This window comes from Somniosus microcephalus, chromosome 9, assembly GCF_052327205.1.
Source record: "Somniosus microcephalus isolate GS21.2 chromosome 9, FLI_Smic_1.0, whole genome shotgun sequence".
NCBI lineage: Eukaryota > Metazoa > Chordata > Chondrichthyes > Squaliformes > Somniosidae > Somniosus > Somniosus microcephalus.
This window is the reverse complement of record NC_140995.1, coordinates 133,700,839-133,724,063: the sequence shown is the minus strand read 5'-3', so window position 1 is coordinate 133,724,063 and position 23,225 is coordinate 133,700,839. Positions and strand designations below refer to the sequence as shown.

Sequence of the window (23,225 nt, the reverse complement as noted above, 5' to 3'; positions counted from 1 at the left end):
TATATAGTGTGTTTATAAGTTACTTAAAGCTTACTTTAAAGTTACTTGATGGTAAGCCTCCTTTTTCTTACATCAATTTAAGTAACTTAGTATTTACACTCACGAATACTAGACCTTCGGACAAACTCGGAATTAAGGATCCAGGGAACCACCCATCATGGAGAAAATCCTTAGACCTATTCGTCTGGACTTGGACCCGAATGCACCAGCAGCTGGCAGGGTATGGAAGCATTGGTACCGTACTTTTGAGAATTTTCTGGATGAATGTGAAGCGGATGCTCCTGCTAGATTGAAGATACTTATCAATTATGTGACCCCAAAAGTGTTCGAATATGTTGATGAATGGGATAATTACGATGAGGTGATTCGGGCACTTAAGAAACTGTATGCCAAGACCCCAAATGAGGTCTATGCTAGACATCTACTGGCCACAGCCCGACAAGGGCCAGGGGAATCAATTGACGAATTCCTGCAAGAACTTCGCAGGCTCAGCGTAGATTGTAACTTTCAGGCAGCCTCAGCTGAGCTGTACCGCCAAGAAATGATTCGTGATGCTTTCATCTGCGGGATTGCCTCTCCATTTATACGCTAGCGTCTACTAGAAAGTAAAACACTTGAGCTACAAAAAGCTTTTGACCTAGCTTGTTCACTGGATTTGGCAAAGAGAAATGCAGACCTCTATCAGCTGCCCAGATCTCGATCTGCTGCTGTAGCTGCAACCAGACAATTCAAGCGGTCTCAGGTGAACCCTATCATGGGGGAATCTAATTCTGATAATTCTGATGAAGAAGAGGAGGACGACCCCACTTTAGCAGCCTCTTGGCAATCTAGGAAGGAATGCTTCTTTTGTGGAGATGCTTTTCACCCTAGGAAAACCTGCCCTGCTCGCAATGCAATCTGCAGTTATTGCGGGAAAAAAGGACACTTTGCTAAAGTTTGCCTATCAAGGGCCTCTACGAGGGCCAATCCAGCTAAGGCCTACCGAACTGCCCCAATTAGGGCCTATCAAGATGCTCCAGCTAGGACCTATCAAGCTTCCTCTCGAGCTCTCTCCCGAAGAAGCACACCAAGAGTTTTAGCCACTCTCTGTGCAACGACACCAATTACAGCTGCTTGCCCACAGAACCTGTCTCATGCTGCCACAAAAATTTCAATTAAAGGGCATACCTTAGATGCCTTAATTGACTCAGGAAGTACTGATAGTTTCATTAAGGAACAGATTGTTGCGAAATTGAAACTACATGTCTTCCCATCGGACCAGGCAATTGCGATGGCCCAGTCATCACTTAATACCAGAATCTCCGGCTTTTGTGTTGTTGATATGACACTTCATGGTCGTATGTATCCCTCCACCCGACTTTCGGTGCTCAAGGACTTATGTAGTGATCTCCTCTTAGGACTGGACTTCCAAAAACAGCATAAGAAACTCACCATTGAGTTTGGTGGATCCAAACCCGGACTTACTATTTCTAATATACCGTCTAAATTACCATTTTGTGCATTATCAGCAGCTTCACTTGATGAACCCTCATTATTTGCCAGTATTCCGCCTCAATGCCAACCGATAATAACGAAATCGCGGCGCTTTAATCAGGAAGACCAATCTTTTATTGCGGCTGAAATCTCTCGACTTCTAGCAGAGGATATCATTGAACCATGTTCGTCGCCCTGGCGGGCTCAAGTCGTCATTGTCAAGAACCCTCTAAAACCTCACAAACAGCGACTATGCATCGATTATTCGCAAACCATCAATCAATATACCGACTTGGACGCCTACCCATTGCCACGCATTGATGATATGGTTAATAAACTGGCCGAATACAAAGTGTTCTCAACTTACGATTTAAAAAGTGCCTATCATCAGTTACCCTTGAAGGTCTCAGATAAGCAGTACACAGCCTTTGAGGCTAATGGACGGCTGTACCAATTTCGTCGCCTCCCATTCGGGGTTACTAATGGAGTGGCTGTCTTTCAATGGGCAATGGATGGCCTGGTTAAGCAGGAAAACCTAAGGGACACTTTTCCCTATCTTGATAACATTACCATTGCAGGTCACGATCAACAGGAACACGACTCCAACCTCCAAAAATTTCGGGATGCCCTCCATCGCCGTAATTTGACCTGAATGAATCCAAATCTGTTGAGTCGCAACCGACCATCAACATCCTTGGCTACTGCGTAGGCAATGGTATCATTAAGCCAGACCCAGAAAGACTTCGCCCGCTCCAAGAGCTCCCGTCACCTAAGAATCCGGCTTCTTTACGTCGGGCTCTCGGTCTGTTTGCATACTACGCAAAATGGATTCCTCATTTTTCGGACAAAATCCAACCCTTGCTGCATGCTAGATCATTTCCACTGGGAACAGCGGCTGTTGCAGCCTTTAACCTTCTCAAAAAACAGTTGGAGAAAGCGGCTCTTCACTCCATTGCTGAGAATCTCCCTTTCGTGGTTGAATGTGATGCCTCGGAGGTGGCGATCTCGGCTACTCTGAATCAGGAAGGTCGTCCTGTAGCATTTATGTCCAGGACCTTACAAGGTGCCGAGCTACATTATCCTCCGGTTGAGAAAGAAGCCACAGCCATCATAGAGGCAGTACGGAAGTGGAACCATTTTCTAGCTCGCCAGCACTTTACATTGATCACGGACCAACGATCAGTCGCCTTCATGCTCGATAATCGAAAACGAACCAAAATTAAGAATAATAAAATACAACTTTGGAGGATGGAACTGGCCTCTTTTGGTTATACCATTTTCTATCGGCCTGGCAAGGAGAATGTGGCCCCGGACACCCTCACACGGGCATTCTGCTCCACTATGTCATCCTCCACCCTCATGGATGTCCACAATGGTTTGTGCCATCCTGGCATTATGCGCATGCTACATTTCGTACGATCACGGAATCTCCCTTTTTCCACTGGAGATGTAAAGAAAATATGCTCAGAATGCCGGCTTTGTGCGGAATTAAAACCTCAGTTCTTCCGCCCCTCAGATGGTATACTCATACATGCAACCCAACCGATGCAACGACTTAGCATCGATTTTAAGGGCCCAGTGCCCTCTTCAACTCGGAACACATATTTGCTCGCCATGATCGACGAATATTCACGTTTTCCATTTGCCTTCCCCTGCTCCAATATGCTGGCGTCCACAGTAATCTGCTGCCTTGAGCAGGTATTTTCTCTCTGTGGCATGCCGGCTTATATTCACTCAGATCGGGGTCCATCCTTTATGTCGAGGGAACTCAAGGACTACCTCTCAGAACGGGGAATTGCTACAAGCAAAACAACACCATTCCATCCCATCGGAAATGGGCAGGTAGAGAGGTATAACGGTATCATCTGGAATTCCGTACGTCTCGCTTTAAGATCTCGGGGCCTACCAGACCAGCAATGGGAAACAGTGCTTCCGGATGCATTGCACTCTATACGGTCCCTGCTTTCTACAGCCACAAATACTACACCTCATGAGCGGTTCTTTGGATTCCAGCGTCGCTCATCTCATGGGACATCACTCCCGTCATGGCTAACTACTCCTGGACCTGTATTACTCCGAAGATACGTTCGGACGTCTAAAAATGACCCTCTTGTAGACGAGGTCGAACTAACCGATGCCAACCCCACCTATGCAAACATACGATATTCCGACGGCCGAGAATCTACCGTATCATTACGGGATCTGGCTCCCTGCCCACCAGGACCTAGTGGGACATCGGGTGATGGCATTTCACCAGGAAACTCTTGGGACCTATCGGGTACCCCTCTCCAGGATCCTGATTGGACACCAACTAGCTTGGTGCCGGTAGAACCCCGTGCTCAAGGTTGCAACCCTCCCAGTACCACGCATGAAAGTACTGGTCTGCCACAGACCAGCTCTGCACCTCCCTCTGAACAGAGGCAGTCTGACTTGGAACCTATTGGGGCTCGTACTCGAAGCCATGATCTCCCCGACCCTTCACAGGGCAATCCAGGCCACACGGACTCTGGCCAATGGCCAACCGCATGTAAGCGGACCAGCGACCCTCTACGACGGGAATCCAAACGGGTGCGACTCTTCCTTGTTCGGCGGCTGCGGACCAAATGGTAGACCACAGCCTCCTAAACCTGCAGGAGGGAAGAATGTGATAAAAATAATAACTTCCGGGAAGTTATGTCATCACTTCCTGTGAACTGTGAACTATGAACTATGAACTGTGTACATACCTCACTTCCTGTCATGTGTCACTTCCTGTTGGACTGGTATAAATACTGGTCTGTTCAGTATTGTAAGAGGCTTCCACCAGAGGCATGGTAAAGACCTCTCTTGTATATAGTGTGTTTATAAGTTACTTAAAGCTTACTTTAAAGCTACTTGATGGTAAGCCTCCTTTTTCTTACATCAGTGCTGTTCCCTGCATTTCTCCTATAAGTGACGCGCGGTGAAGATCATGTCCATTGTGCCCCTTAGTAGGCGGAATCCGCATTGCGACTCTGGAAGGAGCTCTTCGGCCAGTGGGAGAAGGCGATTGAGGAGGATTCTTGCGATGACTTTCCTTGTGGCAGACAGCAGGGAAACACCTCTATAATTACCGCAATCGGACTTGTCACCTTTCTCGAAGATTGTCACAATTACGACGTCTCTGAGATCCCCTGGCATGCTCTCCTCTTTGCAGATAAGAGAAATTAGTTAATGAATTTGTGCTATTAGTGCTTCTCCACCATGCTTTAGTGCTTCGGCAGGGATTCCATCTGCTCGTGAGGCCTTGTTGTTCTTCAGTTGTCAGATGGCCTTTTCAACCTCATGCCGGGCTGGGGTTGTGCTGAGATGGTGGTGGGTAGCATGCTGCAGGATGGAGTTAAGGACACTCGCGTCAAAGACAGAGTCTCGGTTAAGGAGATCTTCGAAGTGCTCCTTCCAGCTGGCACTGACTGCCTCTCTGTCCTTGATGAGTACCTCTCCGTTCTTGGCCCGCAAGGACCTTGGGTGCTTGGGCTGTAGGTGGTCTTGACTGCGCTAAAGAATCCACGCACATTGTGGTTGTCGGCTAGCTGCTGGAACTGCTGCGCTTTCTCCACCCACCATCTGTTCTTTAGATCGCGAGTTTTTTGTTGGGCCTCAGCCTTCAGGCATCTGTAGAGCTGCTTTCTTGCTCTCGAGTTGTGTTGCTGTTTCCAGATCAGGAATGCCTTACGCTTTCGGCTTATTAACTCCAGGATCTATCTCTATCTCTAAAAGCTGAATGAATCAATGTGGAAGTTGGAGTTATGGGGGGTGGGGGGCAGGCAGGGGTGGAAACTGGCTGAACATTGATGGAAATAGATTTTAAAATGTAGCTTGAGGGCCTTGTTTACTGGTCTCACCATGGATGGCATTCAAAACACAAGAACATTTCACAAATGAAGCTTTTACTTGCTCTGAAAATAATGGGTAAAAGCGTGTCCTATTTATATCCTCATAAATTGTTTGGCCGTGAAATTGGAGCCTTTAGCTCCGTCTGTTAAGGCCGGTTTGGAAGAAAAAATGGCGGCAGCCTCGCTTCCACCCGCTTCCAGCGCAAAACGTGGCGGCCATCATTTTGAGCAGGTCGGCAGCGCTGTCGTTGCCTGCGCGTGCTGCACATACTTAAATGATCCAGATCGTGCCGTCAATCGCCATGAACATTGGCCCCCTGCTGAGCACACAACCTGTCAGCAATGTGTTCCATGCTATCATTGTAATTAACAGGCAGCACAAAGTTAACATGCTGCCTGTGCGTTTACAATGGGCGACGGGCACATCTCACATCGCGGTGCCCGCGCCCGTTTTCCAGCATTATTGAATTTCACCCCCTCTGTGTTGATTTGTACAATACTACTAATAAATAAATATCCTTATTCCATCAGCCCCATTACAATGCCCTTCTGATGAAGCAGAATGAAGAAGATGAGAACAAAATTAATCTGCTGTCCAAGTTCCACCAAGACATATTTCATTAACATGCCACAATGCTTTGCAGAGTGCTTGTACCATATCTTTTCCTTTCAAATAAGACATACATGCATCTGAATCAGGTGTCCAAATTTGACGAGATTCTGCCATTTCCATCTCCTTTCTTTTAGCTATACGGAGGAAATGGTCTTCTCATTTGTAAGGTCAATTCCTCTGTTCCCTGTCTCCTCCTCAAAACTTAGACAAAACTCCCGCCTGAAGGCATTAAGGTGCATACTGTATTAGACATACATGTGAGAATTAGAACAACAAAAGCTAGTGCTATATACATCAGGGATAGAATAACAAAGACAATACAACAGAGTGAAAAGATTGTCAATGTCTTTGAAATACAAGTCAGTGTGAATGGGGTGGTAGAAAAAAAATAATTAGAACTACTTAATTGTAATTCAATGAAAACAAAGCATTTAATTAGTATATTATGGGAGAGGATGACACATGTAGAGTACAGCCTGTGTTTCCTGAAATTAACTCCCATAGTGAATCATTTTGGTTTGCTCATATGGAATCTGCTATAACCGTGATTTACCATTCCTTTAAACAAACTGATTATCTATCTGCTAAAGCTTTCACTGCCTTGTGGAATCCCATTTGTAGTCTAGAGTATTATTCAGACTTGAATTATTTCAGTAATTGAACTTTGTTCGCGCACAGATGGACTAGGCTGCACGAGGCTATTACAGAACTTGCAATGGGAGACAGCATCAAAGAAATAGCAGGAAATATAATTTTAATTACAATGGCCCAGATTTTGCGGTCAGCGGCGAAAGTATGGCGCTTACCTTTCACTGTGGTGACGGCTGCCCACAAAGTTTTTGCAGGTTTTTGAGTGGAGACTTGCTATAATCCAGCGTCTGATCCAGCGCAGTGCCCTCTACAGGGCATCTGTGATGTCTGTGAACAGAGAAAGAAACAGTGAGGCTCTTCAACCAATCAGATTGAAGAACCCTCACCGAGACATGCAAGGGGTAATATTAATCCCCCAAAACAGGTGGGTTTGGTTCTGGTGGGAGGATTAAAAAAAAAATTGAAATAGGAACCCAACCCACTTCTGGTTTTAATGAGGGGTGGGAGACCAATCCACTCGCAGGAGGTGGGTCGGTCGTTAAAACCTTTTAAGGAGGCTGTGTGCTTCCATTTTAACAGTGATTCTATCTTTAACCACAGTCAGCCAGGTTTCCCAGCCTTCGGGAAACCCGGCAGAGAAAAGGAGGTGAGAAGGGTTGCATCCATAAGGTAAATGCCTTTGCAGCACTGCTTATGGGCCAGGAGGAGCAAGAATGTTTATTCCAGGCCCAACAAGCTTACCTGTAAACCCCGTCACGCCCCCCCACCACCACCACCACGATCTCTCTGCTCCACCACACAGCCCCACCGCCCGTGATCAGATCCCTGCACCACCACCTCCTCCCCCGACCATGTTCTACCCCTTGACCACCATCTCCCCCCACCCCCACCCCCATGATCGGACCCCCACAATCTCTGCTCCCTCACCCCCTCCCACTAGAACCCCAACAGTGATCTCTCCCTACCTGCTGCTCCGCTGTGTCCTTCTGCTGCAGGCTTTCCTGCCCGACAGGCAGCCAGCTGTCAATCAGGTTGGCTGTCGGGTGGGAAACCTGGAAAAAACTAAATGTTAACAATTGCAGGACGTTTCGGGAAACCTGTAATTCTGGGTTTCCCGTTCATAATTCCCCACTGCACTGAATGCGCCTCCGAGATAATATCAGGGTCGCAAGGGTAAACCAGGAGGTATAAAGCAGGAAGTATAAATTAGATTTAATTCATGTACATAAAGCAAATTAAAGATTGGGGAAAAGATGGGATTAAGAGAGAGAGGTAAAAGAGATGGGCAGAAAAAGTATAAAAAAGATTATTTTAATTTTTTTCTAAATCCCCAACACTAATTAACTTCTGAAGGAATGAGACTGCGCACTTGTAAACTTAAATTTTCTGGGCCAGAGAGCTTGTTTAGCAGTAATTATCACTTACACACCATTTAAAAATTCATTTACTCCTGAATGCACCAGCCTAACACTTTCTGGTTTGTTTAGTGGGTATCTATTGGGTAAGTACCACAACTACATGCCCTTACTTTGATTTCAGTGCCGAGTCTATCGGTGAGGACTGTTACAGCGCAACCTGTGGAGGAGCAGGGTGTCTCTGACTGCAACATCCAGAGTTCCTCGCTTAAATGCGCATGTGCAGATGCTGGAAGTTGCTGTCCGATTTACTCCAAAATAATGGTGAGCGGTGACAGCCTCACTGTTATTATCAATACAAAATCCAGGCCATTGTTCCTGCTCCCAGGGCTATTGGTTCGCTTGTGCACAGTGAAAAGAGGAAAATTGGGCGTGATCCTTGACTGCGCCCAGGCAATACAATAGCCCCATGTACAGGCACAGGAAAATCTGCTCAATATGTTTTCTAAATGGATTAACTTAAATTTCACAAATAGCAATAAAATCATTTAATCTGTTTTTCTGCCAATGGTTGAAAGAAGACTGCTTCATGACTGTGGCCGCAGAAATGCCTGTCTGCACCCCTAACTATCGAATTCCCTACCACTATTGCTTTTCCATTACGGAGGTGGAAGTAGGTAGTCTTTGTGATGGAGATGATATGGGGTCAGAAGCTCTTCTCAGGGTCAAATAGGATGGCAAGGTTGGAAACATTCTGGTTCAGCCTGAGACAGTGGCCAGGGACAGGGATGGAGTCAGTGCCCAGGGAACAGAGTTTGTGGTGGGAGCCAAAGAAAATGGATTAGGTCATCCCAATGTTTAATTGGAGGAGATTTCAGATCGCCGGACAAGCAGTCTGACAACACAGAGGCAATGGAGGAGTTGAGAGAGGTGGTGGTGGGGTGGAGCTTGGTGTCATCAATGTACATGTGAAATTTGATGCTGTGTTTTCAGATGATGTCACCGAGAGAGCAGTATGTAGATGAGAAATAAGAGGGAGCCAAGGATAGATCCTTAGGAAACTCAAGAGGTAATAGTGCAGGAGTGGGAAGAGAAGCCATTGCAGGAGATTCTCTGGCTTTGATTGGATAGATAAGAAATGAAACACTATTATTTATAAGCTGTTTACAAAGAGTTAGTTGTCCACTCGGAGTTACATAGAAACATAGAAGATAGGAGCAGGAGTAGGCCATTCGGCCCCTCGAGCCTGTTCCGCCATTTAATGAGATCATGGCTGATCATCCAAATTCGGTACCCTGTCCCTGCTTTTTCCCCATATCCCTTGATCCCTTTAGCCTTAAGAAATATATTAGGGAATTAGGTGGAAGGATGTATAGAGTAAACATATTACATGTCTATTACTTATTTGCTAGTTCATCTTTTGTAAAATAAATTTGCTTGATATTTTAAATTTAAAACTAGCTGTGATGTAATGCTCTGCCACTCGTGATGGCAGGAATGAGAACTTGTGGAGGCATAGGTTAAGTTTAGTAGCTAACAATAATTACCAGATAGGTATGCTGTTTATTTCCTAGGCATTATACCAAAGCTTACCTAAATTTTAAGAGAAATATAAATACTCTCGAAAGTGTGGAGATTTGGGACTCATTCAAGAGAGTGATCTAAGATATAAGAGCTAAATTTTTCTAAGATAAGAAAAGACCCATACATGCAATAAATAAAATAAATGCAGCTGTTCTAGCCATTTGAAATGCATTACAAAATACATAAACATTAAGCAATGACATTTCAGAGCACAGTTTCACTTGTCACACATAATACACTGTATTTGCTAATTAAATAACTGCCTGAATATAACTAAAATCCAATCCCTGTGCAAGTTGTGTCAGATAAAGTTTCAAAGTTTATCATTTAACACTGTTTCAATAATTTTATACAAAAAATTAAAATTACCTTAAGTCCTTCTAATAATGTTTCCCTGGAGGTTTTAGTTATCTGTCCATTTCCAGTGGAAAAGGGTGTGGATTACAAATAGCAAGCCCTGGCATGCTCTATAAATGATTTAATTAAATATGTTTAAAGTCTTGCTGTGAATAATTTAAAAAATCTGCAAGTTGTAGTTATAAATCAATCCTGGGAGCTGCACCGACCTGATAGTTTTCACCTCCCATAAACTCCGAACTCAGGCTTCTCCGATAGACACAGGCCTCCAAGAGGAAACATTGTTGGAGGCACCTTGAAAACGCAAAATTCTGTTGTATAAGTAAGTGTAATCATTTGACTGTACATTTTGTATTTTTATGTCTTTATTATGTGGCAAACCTTGCGTTGAGTAGTAAATACACTGCTTAGCCAAAAAAAGCAAGATGGTTGCCAAAAGTATTTTAAAGCAATACTTGAAGCAATTTTGTTGGCTTCCCATCTCTTTTTATTGGTAGATTTTGCTGACAGCTTATGTTAATTTGTTGTTTTCATACCTCTTTAGTAATTCCTCATTTGTAGTATTTCAGTGCACTTCACTTTTGATGCACACATTCTTTTTCTCTTCGGTAGTGATTTGTTAGTCTCTTATGAATACATGGGGGTAATTTTAACCAAATGCGCATGACGGGAATGGAGCGGGTTCAGGTTGGATGCCCGTTTTACACGCTGCTGATTTTACGCTCCAAATCTGGCACGGCGTACAGCGGGCGACTCACCCAAGCCCGCCCTGTTCCTGCCGGGCTTGTTTGGTTGAAATGATGAGGGTAATTTCAACCAATCAGGGGCCACATGCAACACTTACAGACACGACACCAAAAATATCATGCCTGAAGTGTGATAAACAAAATTTGTGCTCGGAGCAAAGTTTTTATGTATGGGTAAGTTTAATCATATTAGTGACAGTTGTAACAAAGTAATTTTTAGCATGTTTTTATTTGTTAGAAACCTTTTTTGAACTGTAGTTGGCAGGTTGAGTTTTAAATGTCAATTTTTTTCCAAAAATAGCTTTGAACAATTTGATTTGTTCGCATTTGTGGTGCCATATATTTGCATAATTAATAAGTTCACGTATCAATGGACTATCAGTTGGAAGAAATTTGCTTATGAGCCATTCAACTTCAGGAAATTTGAACCCAAGAAATTTGCAACTGTAAGAATTTAAATATAAGAAATTACATAGTAGAAAAAGTGTGACACAGAACAGGTGGTCAATAATGTGATGGTAGGCACTCGAGGCACGGATTTTGTGCTTGCACCCCGTATTGTCAGGATATGAGGCTTGAAGTCTGCATTGCATCAGAGGTGCCTAGTCACCCCAATGTGGCCAGCTAGCACGTAGGTCTCCGGGTTGCCTGGGCATAAACAGTATGCAAGTTCATTCAGGCTCTCAAAAAAAATTGAATCGGGGGCATCTTGTAATACAACTGGACCACCCAAACCTTATTTAGAGCAGCTTGGAATGAGTGCTACAGGGAAGGCCACAATTGGGGGAAAAAAAAAAATCTCTTGCTCAGCACCCCCACCACCCTTGCCACCTGTGGTTTCTTTTTTATATGTTCCTGGGATGTGGGCATCGCTGGCAAGGCCAGCATTTATTGCCCACCCCTAATTGCCCTTGAGAAGGTGGTGGGGAGCCGCTGCAGCCCATATGGTGAAGGTACTCCCACAGTGCTGTTAAGGAGGGAGTTCCAGGATTTTGACCCAGAGACTACAAAGGAATGGTGATGTATTTCCAAGTCAGGATGGTGTGTGACTTGGCGGGGAAATTGCAGGTGATGGTGTTCCCATGCACCTGCTGTCCTTGTCCTTCTAGGTGGTAGAGGTCGTGGGTTTGGGAGGTGCTGCCGAAGAAGCCTTGGCGAGTTGCTGCAGTGCATCTTGTAGATGGTACACACTGCAGCCACAGTACGCCAGTGGTGGAGGGAGTGAATGTTTAAGGTGGTGGATGGGGTGCCAATCAAGCGGGCTGCTTTGTCCTGGATAGTGTAGAGCTTCTTGAATGTTGTTGGATGTGCTCTCATCCAGGCAAATGGAGAGTATTCCAACACACTCCTGACTTGTGCCTTGTAGGTGGTGGAAAGGCTTTGAGGAGTCAGGAGGTGAGACACTCGTCACAAAATATCCAGCCTCTGACCTGCGCTTGTTGCCACAGTATTTATGTGGCTGGTCCAGTTAAGTTTCTGGTCAATGGTGACCCCCAGGATGTTGGGGGATTCGGCGCTGGTAATGTTGTTGAATGTCAAGGGACGGTAGTTAGATGCTCTCTTATTGGAGATAGTCATTGCCTGGCACTTGTGTGGCGCAAATATTACTTGCCACTTAGCAGCCTAAGCCTGAATGTCATCCAGGTTTTGCCACATGCGGGCATAGACTGCTTCATTATCTGAGAAGTTGTGAATGGAACTGAACACTTGTGTATCATCAGTGAACATTTCCACTTCTGACCTTATGATGGAGGGAAGGTCATTGATGAAGCAGCTGAAGTTGGTTGGGCCCCTGTGTCACCTCTGCCTACTGCTATAACCGCTCCCTGTCATTCCTTCTATATCTTCCACTCTGGTCCCATTGTCATATAACACTCCTACCTAAGCCAGAAGATCCTCCTGGCCTGTGACTCACTGCTGGCACCTTAAATTCCAGCATTTGTCACACTCCCTTTTCATCCCAAGTGCATTATGAGCAACATTTCCGAGGCTCCAGAAGCCTGTTCAAATGAGATGACCTTGCACTATTGGACAAAGTCAACTTTTCCTGCACAGATGCATGGACTGCTGAATGTTGCTGTTAGTGACATTGCTGCATCAGCTGCAGGAAGTGTGACAAAACTGAAAGCTAGATGTTTCACTTTTATTATTGTAGAAATTATGGGGGTTATAACTGGAGTTATTGTCTCTGGCCAGTCAGAAGTATCTGAGCTGCTCCAGAGCCCCGTGCGGTTTCGAATCGCTCCCCTTTCCTGGTTCTGACTGCCGGACTTATTCAGTAGCGATGTAGACAAAATGAGACTCGTGGTTGGGTGCAAAGAAGACCAGTATTTATTGAAATAAAAGAAATACATTGAAAATAATCAATACAACACACCTATGCTTAATACAACACTTTTACTTAACACAGTACACTTTTGTCTACTACATCACTCTTTTGCTTAGTACAACACTCTTTTACTTAAATACAGCACTTTTACCTAGTGCAGCACACTTTTAATACAGTACAGCACTTTTACCTAGTGCAACACTCTTTTACTTAAATACAGCACTTTTACCTAGTGCAACACTCTTTTACTTAAATACAGCACTTTTACCTAGTGCAACACTCTTTTAATACAGTACACTTTGCTTACTACAGCACCTTTGCTTAGTACAACACTCTTTAATAGGGGAGGAGAAAACGGACACAATGAGGGAAAATTGACTAAAATTACAATTTAACAAAAATTCCCCTTAATTCCCACCCCTAATACCTATCTAGGTTGCCTTGTGATGAGCCAGAAAATCTATGTTCACCAGAGAATGTCTGCTCCATGCCCTTGCGGTCTTAGATTCTTCACCACCCCGAAATGGAGATACCCCAGTGTTTAAAAGTAACTGCTGGTATTCCACTCCTTTGGGCGGCCTGTCGAGTTGTTCTTCCTTGCAGGCAGAGCACGGAGGCGAGGCGGCAGAGAGAGAGAGAGTGGCTTCCTGAGAAGCTATCTTTATTCCCCATTTGGAGCCGAAATCTTCGCACCCAAATCCGGATGTATCTGGGCTATACAAAAGGGAATCGATCTGTCCCCATTCATTGTGATGGGTTTTTGAATGTATCCCCATTCATTGACTGGTTTGAATAAAGCTGTCTCAGTTTGAAAAAAAACATGTCTGTTTCCTTAAGTGCTGAGCAAACAGCCCTTGGATGTTAGTGTAAACAAATCCAATTGTCCTGCGGTCATGCCCAACCACAATTGACTGACAGTCTCAAGTACTTAATCTCTTGAGTCAACATTGTAGCTTTGTTCGTGTAAACAGAGTTCTTTGATTGACAGTTTGAATACCTCATTACTTCAGAGGCTGGTTTTTTTTTCAAATCCTTTGCAGACACACAAGCAGGCTGTCCTTTTGTCTCCTGCCATGAGGTCTGACAGCCATCTTTGATTTTCCTTTCCACACACACACAGGCTGCCTTTTCCTTCTGCCACGAGGTCTGATGGCCATTTTGATGCCCTGGATTTTTAAAGGTATATTCTACCCAGGTTTTCTTTCATCAAAATATAATCTTCAGGGCTGTAGAGATTTTTGAAATTCTTGTGAAACCCTACATTATATTTCTATCGGATCTGATTTGGCATTGGTCATGGTGAGTCAGGAGATCCACTGTTTTATAATAATAATGGTGTCATGCCCTGTAACACCTAATGTATTATTATTAAAGCTCCAGATTTATGGTGACTGAGAAAGTCAAAATTTGTTTATGCTGCATCATATTCTGGGATCTCTACTGGTTCTTTGGGGATCAAATCCCATGGCTATTACCATTTTTCCCTGAAAACTGTCAGTCAACATTCTTGACTATTGTTCTCTGCTGTATTACCTATCTTCTGAATTTTTATCTTCTGTCCATTTTAAAGCCCAGGATACACAATATGCACCAGGTTGGAGGCGAGTACCTGATGTTTAGTAGCAAGGGAGGTTGTGGTTTAGCAGTATTGGCAGGATCCTGGATTTTGGTAGTACCGGCTGGTAGTACCCAGGTTTGGCAACACTACAATTTGGCTTAACTATGATGGGGTCCTTAGGTATTGCCGCACAGGGTGAAGGATTTTGGGCTTAAGCAGAATGGCACAGGTCTTTAGACTTGGCAGCATGAAGGAGGTGATTTTGGGATTGGACACCACTGTGGTGAGAAAACCTGGGAATTGGAAAAACTGGAGGTGAAATGTATGGTCTGTCAGCATGAGTGGCAAGAGGCCCAGGTTTTGTAGGAGTGGGGAGAGAACAGTTTGGAATGATTTTATAGATCACTGAAGTGATAGTGATGTAAATATCTTTTGATTGTTTTTTGAAAAATAAATTTGTGCATTCTAACAGTAAATAAGTGCATGGCTGCTTTAATAAATATTAATTGCCTATGTAGCAACCACTACTAATACACCAGGGCTGAAATTTCTAGGGCATTCTGTAGGTCTGCGACCGTAACTCCAGGGAGAGACTGGAGGAATCCACTGGAAAATGGCAGAGACCTGTTTGCACAGAGTCTCTACCATTTCTGGGAGTTTCCAATTTGCCTTATGAGGGGTGGAACCTCTCCCGCTCCTTGCAAAGCAAATATCATCTGGAGGGCGTAGCAAAGGTGAGGGCTTCCTGCACCCAGAGTGCCTGCTCCAGTTGTTCATTCAAGACTGTAGCGGCTGGTATGTTCAGTGAGGTGAGGTGTACCAGCCTTCACATAGGTAGCTGTGGTCATCGCCAGTGGCTTCCAGGCCAGGATAGTGGCCTGGATCCCTGAAGAAGAGTTATTATTTTTAAATTTTCAAGAACAGTCTCTTTGCTCAGGTGGTCGTGGAGAACATGGCCGGAGTCGGGGAGGGGGCCAGAGCAACCCCTCCCGCTCCAATAACTGGTAGGCACCAAAGTTTCTGCCTACCTGGGATAGGCATACACCAGAGACACATTCATAGTGGTACTCACACCCGCCTGCCAATGATAACTTAGTGCCCTCTCACTGACCTGACCAATCATTATAGGGTCAGCAGCAGAGGGCACCAGGAAATGCAATCCTGGCAGGGGATCAAATCCCCAATTTTTTTCCAGTATCGTTTGTATCATAACTTACTTTGCAATAACTAGGGCGGTAGATGGGGCTTTAAACTAATGAGGGGATTGGGTGCTGAGGGTGGATGTAGGAAATGGTAAATTCAGCAAAGGATGACATAGAAACACAGAAACATAGAAGATAGGAGCAGGAGTAGGCCATTCGGCCCCTCGAGCCTGCTCCACCATTCAATGCGGTCATGGCTGATCATCCAAATTCAGTACCCTGTCCCTGCTTTCTCCCCATACCCCTTGATCCCTTTAGCCTTAAGAAATATATCCAACTCCTTCTTGAATATATTTAATGAATTGGCCTCTACTGCCTTCTGTGGTAGAGAATTCCACAGGTTCACCACTCTCTGGGTGAAGAAATTCCTCCTCATTTCTGTCCTAAATGGCTTACTCCTTATCCTTAGACTGTGACCCCTGGTTCTGGACTCCCCGACCATCGGGAACATCCTTCCTGCATCTAGTCTGTCTAGTCCTGTCAGAATTTTATAAGTTTCAATGAGATCCCCTCTCATTCTTCTAAACTCCAGCAAATATAAGCCCAATCGACCCAATCTCTCCTCATACGTCATTCCTGCTATCCCAGGTATCAGCCTGGTGAATCTTCACTGAACTCCTTCCATGGCAAAAACATCCTTCCTCAGATAAGGTGACCAAAATGGCACACAATACTCAAGATGTGGTCTCACCAAGGCCCTGTACAACTGCAGCAAGACATCCTTGTTCCTGTACTCAAACCCTCTCGCTACGAAGGCCAACATACCATTTGCCTTCTTTACGGCTTGCTGCACCTGCATGCTTACCTTCAGTGATTGGTGCACAAGGACGCCCAGGTCTCGTTGCACTTCCCCTTCTCCCAATCTATTGCCATTCAGATAATAATCTGCCTTCCTGTTTTTGCCACCAAAGTGGATAACCTCACATTTATCCACGTTATATTGCATCTGCCATGCTTCTGCCCAATCACCCAACCTGTCCAAATCATCCTGGAGTTTCTCAGCATCCTCCTCACAGCACACACGCCCACCCAGCTTTGTGTCATCTTCAAACTTGGAGATATTACATCTAGTTCCCTTGTCTAGATCATTAATATATATTGTGAATAGCTGGGGTCCAAGGACCGATCCCTGCGGTACCCCCTAGTCACTGCCTGCCACTCGGAAAAAGACCCATTTATTCCAACTCTTTGCTTTCTGTCTGCCGACCAGTTCTCTATACAAGTCAATACCTTGCCCCCAATCCCATGTGCCTTAACTTTACACGCTAATCTCTTATGCGGGACCTTCTCGAAAGCCTTCTGAAAGTCCAAATACACCACATCCACTGGTTCTCCCCTATCTATTTTACCAGTTACATCCTCAAAAAATTCCAGTAGATTAGTCAAGCACGATTTACCTTTTGTAAATCCATGTTGACTTTGTCCGATCCTGTCACTGTTTTCCAAGTGCTCTGCTATTACATCTTTTATAATGGACTCTAGAATTTTCCCCACTACCGATGTCAGGCTTACCGGTCTATAATTCCCCATTTTCTCTCTACTACCTTTTTTGAATAGTTGGGTAACATTAGCTACCCTCCAATCCATGGGTACTGTTCCAGATTCCATCAAATGTTGGAAGATGATCAGCAATGCATCTACTATTTCTATATTACCAAGAAATTGATGAGAGTAAACTAGCTAGAGACATAAAAACAGAGTGTAAAAGCTTCTGTAGGTATGTAAAAAGGAAGAGAATAGTGAAAGTAAACGTGGATCCCTTACAGGCAGAGACAGGAGAAATTATAATGCGGAATAAGGAAATGGCAGAGACATTAAACACCCTAGGGGGAAAAATTTGTGTTCGCCAGCCGCTGGAAATGGCCACAACGCTAACCAAGTGAAATTGGTCTGGGGGCATGGAGATAGATGGAGCAGCACTCACCTTCTGTGCAACGCCGTCCTGGTGGCGTTGTTGGAGGGATCTTGGACAAGTTCAACAGGTGCGGCATTGCAGCTTCCCACAGCCTCTGTGAGCGAAGCTGTGGAGCTCGCAAGGAATTGTGAGCAATGAAGAGGTCTGCGAATTAAAGGGGCCATGCACACTGAAGCAATACAAAATAAAATGCACTGAATCAATACATTTTCCAACCCTTTCCGTCTTTTAAGAAATATTCAATATTTAAAAGAAGTTCCAAATGTTCCTAACCTCAACAAATGGGAAAACTGCCTCAACAGTAATACAAATGGCTCAGCAAGTCAGGGAGGGGGCACCAAGGGTCTCACAAACAGCACTCCAGCTTTGTGCACGGGGTCAACACTGCAAGAGCAGCCCTCTACCCACAGGGGCCAGGAGAACCTCCAGAAAGAACAAGAAATTTCTTCACTCAAAGAGTTGTGAATCTTTTGAATTCTCTACCCCAGAGGGCTCTGGATGCTCAGCCGTTAATATATTCAGGACAGAGATCGATAGATTTTTTGACACTAAGGGGCTCAATGGATATGGGGATAGTGCTGGAAGGTGGAGTTGAGGTAGAAGATCAGCCAGAATCTGCAGACAAATGTACCAGTTTTATAATAATATAAATAAAATATTCACATCTCATGAGACAAAAACTGTTTGTGCCACATGCCGCTCCAATCAAATTATTTGAGTACCCCTAATTCAGAGCAGTTTCACAATGTGTATCCTGATGTGACATTACAGCGTGCATTGATCTCTGAGGCATTGCCCTAGCTCCAACTATTAGACTTGAGCCAGCACAGAGTTACTTCATCCTTGAACCACTTGCTTGGTCTCTCTGCCTGGAGATTCAGCAGCCAAATAAAAGTGCAATTTGACTGTTCTTTACTAAGATTTTCATTCTATTGCATAGAAATTCATCATGAAAAATCTGGCTTAGCATCTCTTTCTCTCTCTCTTTCTCTCTCTTTAATGTTGCAGTTTCTCTGTGGGAGGGTTGTGCATCTATTGATAAAAATATCTGCACAAACATTCAGAATAAAACAGTAAATCCTAAAATTAGTCATTTCTTGTAGCAGTTTTGTACTAAAAGTGGTACTAATGGTAAGACTCCGTTAATTCTGTAGAGCCTGTATGAGAGTGTAAGATTTGTGCAAAGAAATACATCTGATATATGAAATATGCAGACAAATTAGCGAAATGAGTGAAAAACGTAGAATAATAATCATGGGGGATTTCAACTATCCCGATATTAATTGGACAGAAGAGGCAGGTAAAGGGGATAAGGGAATCGAGTTCCTACAATGTGTACAGGACTCCTTTCTAACCCAGTATGTAAAAAGCCCAACAAGGGAGGATTCGCTATTGGATCTGGTAATGGGGAATGAACCAGAACAGATAAGAGAAGTAAAAGTAGGGGAACATCTAGGCAATAGTGACCATAATATAATACGCTTTAAGATGATAATTGAGAAGGACATAAGTATGATGAAGACCAGGGTAATAGATTGGAGAAAAGCTGATTTTGAGGAGCTGAGATTAGAACGTTGGAAAATAAAATGGACAACAATATTGGCAAAAAATGATGTAGAACAGCAATGGGAAACATTTAAAATGATGTTCAACAGAGTGCAGGAAAAATATATTCCGCTAAAAGGAAAGAACAAACTAAACACTAATGAGACTCCATGGATGAATAAAACCATAAGGGAACAATTGAGGGTAAGGAAAGAGGTATACATTAAGTATATAGATGGCAGGGGAGTGTATGATAAGGGAGAATATGAAGAGATTAGGAGAGAAGTAAAAAAAACAATTAGGAAGGCAAAGAGGAACTATGAAATTAAATTATCAAGGATCATAAAACAAAACAGTAAAATATTTTACAGGCATATCAATAAAAAAGGAAGGTTGGGATGGGAATAGGGCCATTAAGGGATAGACAGGATAATACCACAGGTAACGATAGAGAGATGGCAGAAATATTAAATAATTATTTTGCTTCAGTATTTACCTGAGAGATAGAACAGGTGGACATGTCATTGGATGATGAGATTAGTAATGAGATAAGTGCATTTAAAATAAAAAGAGGGGATATATTAAATAAACTAATCAAACTCAAAGAGGATAAAACCCCTGGTCTGGATGGATTGCATCCACGCATTTTAACAGAATCTAGGGAAGAGATAGCAGAGGCATTACTACACATATTTAATAATTTGTTAGAAAAAGGTGTAGTGCCAGAGGACTGGCGGATAGTTAATGTAATACCTATATTTAAGAAGGGGGATAGAACATGTCCAGGGAGCTATAGACCAGTCAGCTTAACATCGGTGGTAGGAAAAATAATGGAATCCCTACTAAAGGAGAAAATAGAAGAACATCTAGAAACCAAAAACATAGTAATGAATAGTCAGCATGGATTTCAAAAGGGAAAGTCTTGCTTGACCAACCTCATTGAATTTTTTGAAGAGGTAACAGAGAGAGTAGACAATGGTAATGCAATAGATGTAATTTATCTAGATTTTCAAAAGGTACCACATAATAGACTAATGAATAAGGTCAGGGAATGCCGAGTCAGGGGGCAAGTAGCCGAATGGATAGCTAGTTGGCTTCAAGACAGAAAGCAGAGAGTAGGGGTAAAAGGTAGCTATTCACAGTGGTAGAAGGTGGGTAGTGGTGTTCCACAAGGATCAGTGCTGGGATCACTGTTGCTCACAATTTATATTAACGATTTAGACTTTGGAATCAAAACCACAGTTTCTAAATTGCAGATGACACCAAATTGAGGGAGATAGTCAATACTGAGGAGGACTGCAACAAATTACAGGAGGACATTAATAAACTTGCAGAATGGGCATATAATTGGCAAATGAAGTTCAACACAGATAAATGTGAGGTATTACATTTTGGTAGGAAGACTAGGGAGGTCACTTATTACTTGGAGGGTGCGAGTCTAGGTGGGGTAGAGGAACAAAGGGATCTCGGAGTACAAATACACAATGCACTAAAAGTTGCGACACAGATTAGCAAGGCCATAAAAAAGCAAACCAAGCACTAGGGTTTATTTCTAGGGGTATGGAATTGAAAAGTAGGGAAGTTATGCTAATATTCTATAGAACCTTGGTTGGACCACAAATGGAGCACTGCGTACAGTTCTGGTCACCATATTATAAAAAGGAGATATAGGCACTGGAGAGGGTGCAGTGTAGATTTACAAGGATGATACCAGAAATACGAGGGTATACATATCAGGGAAGGATGAACAGGCTGGGTCTCTTTTCTCTTGAAAAAAGAAAGCTGAGGAGTGACCTAATAGAGGTCTTTAAAATTATGAAAGGTTTTGATAACGTGGATACAGAGAGAATGTTTCCACTTGTGGGGATGAACATTAGTAGAGGCCATCAATATAAGATAGTCACCAAGAAATCCAATAGGGAATTCAGAAGAAACTTCTTTACCTAAAGAGTGGTGAGAATGTGGAACTCACTACCACAGGGAGTGGTTGAAGCGAAAAGTATAGATGCATTTAAGGGGAGGCTAGACAAGCATATGAGGGTAAAGGGAATAGAGGGTTATGCTGATAGATTTAGATAAGGAAAGACAGGAGGTGGCTTGAGTGGAGCATAAATGCCGACATGGACTGGTTGGGCCGAATGGCCTGTTTCTGTGCGTATATCCTATGTAATCCTATGTAATCCTATGTATATAAGATGCAAGTTAGTACCACAGATTTTCATCATTTTCCAGAGTGGATAGCAATGAATTTTTATATCTGCACTTGTGTGCTAGGTATGATAACTATCATGACTACTGAATGATACAGGGATACAGATTTGGAAGAAAAAAAAAGTTGCTCCCGAAAACTGATGATCCTGTACCACCATCATAACAATAGCGGAGCGGGATGTCCATCTGACTACATGCCTGGCCCATCAGAATTTCTGGTATCAAACAATAGGGATATTGTGGCCAGGTGCCTGCTGGAGTAACTGACGTGCTTTCTAGATGGTGGGGGGGGGGGGGAAGAAAAGGAATACGCAACAGAAGATGTTGGAGATGAACTAAAATCAACCCCTTCCAGGATGGCCTCTTTCCCTACAACTCCTTGTTGATTTGCAACTGCCTGCTGTAAGGAAGTAGCCTATCAATATCTGGTGAGTGCCATTGCCACTGGCTTTGATTGCTGTATGCCGCCTTCCTACAGGTCTGTGGTACACTGGGGGCTCCAGAGGCAGGGCTGCCCAGAATCCCAGCATGTGGTATTGTCATAGTTCAGGATTCTATTTGACCATTTCTCGATGGAAAAGACTTATACATAAGTGATTATTTTGGTTTCCCTGGACAACCCCATGCTGAGTTGTGGAAGATGAAAGGTATTTAAAATATAGAATGGGCAGTTGATTTGCACAGGTCCCAAAAATGTCCAATTCATTAACAATGTCTGGGCATTCATGAAGACATCTTGGCCTAGAAATTTGGTTGTTTGCGCCAGCGGTTAGCACCTAAAGAGACCGAGAATTGGGGCGTTACCCAATGTTGGGGCAGGCGCAATGAAGATAGCGACAACTCCCATATTGACTATACATTTAACGCCTGCGCTAAGTGTTTGCGCGCGCCCACGAGCACAAGCAGATCATGACGTCATTTCAGTGTGCAACGTCTTTTAGGGGCACCTGAGCGGATATTGGGTGGCGCCCGGAGCCTTTACGCCTAGCGCTATTAGTGACAGTTCGAAGGAGCGTTAGCAGGCCCTTCTCGGAGTCGGGGGCGCTATATAAAGGGGACAGCTCTAGTATAGAAGCTTCAGCCACTTGGCCTGTTCATTGCGATCGTTGGTGGAGAGAGTTGGTGAGCTACTGTGGAGCAGAGTTTTTGGAATTTAGCATTAGAGTACTTGGGACCTTCAAACCTGTCCGGAGCAGTTGGAGCACTAGACCTAAGAGCCTTTTGACTAACTGGCATCGGAATGGGAGATGCTTTGGAGGGCGACGGCCTCATGGCCGAACACTATGAAGGGGCAGAGAGACGGCGGAAGAGAGGGCCGGGATTGGCCAGAAGGAGGAGGGGCAATGGAGGTCGGCCAATCTGAAGGTATGCTGCGAGGGTCTTTAGGCAGCAGGTGTCATACCTTGACATGTCGGAGGAGCAGTGTGTGCAAAGGCTCCAAATCGGGAGGGACGTTGTTACTGAGCTGTGCCACCTGCTTGCTGAGGATCTGCAGCCGCGTCTACGATGCAGGACCTCTCTGTCGGTGGCCGTTAAACTGACTGTTGCCCTCAATTTTTATGGCAACGGATCCTTTCAGTCAAGCATTGGGGACATTGTGAATATCTCTCAGGTTGCAGTCCACTGTTGCATCCGGCAAGTTACAGCTGCCCTTTATAGGCGAAGGCATCAATTCATCACCTTCCCTCTGACCCTGGAGAAGCAGGCGGAGTGCGCGCAGGGCTTCGCTGCTATTGCGGACTTCCCCATGGTGCAGGGGGCGATTGACTGTACACACGTGGCTTTGAGGGCGCCATTCCAGAATCCTGAGGACTTCCGCAGCCGCAAGGGGTTCCACTCCCTCAACGTGCAGCTGGTCTGTGACCACCGCCAAATCATCATGGCAGTCAACG

The 23,225-nt window shown here is 44.2% G+C and overlaps 1 protein-coding gene across 3 annotated transcripts in view; it reads left to right on the top strand.

Annotated features, from left to right (window-relative positions):
* Nucleotides 1–23,225, top strand: part of nkain2 (sodium/potassium transporting ATPase interacting 2) — a 1,023,309-nt gene that overhangs the window by 417,341 nt on the left and 582,743 nt on the right. The window lies entirely within an intron of this gene.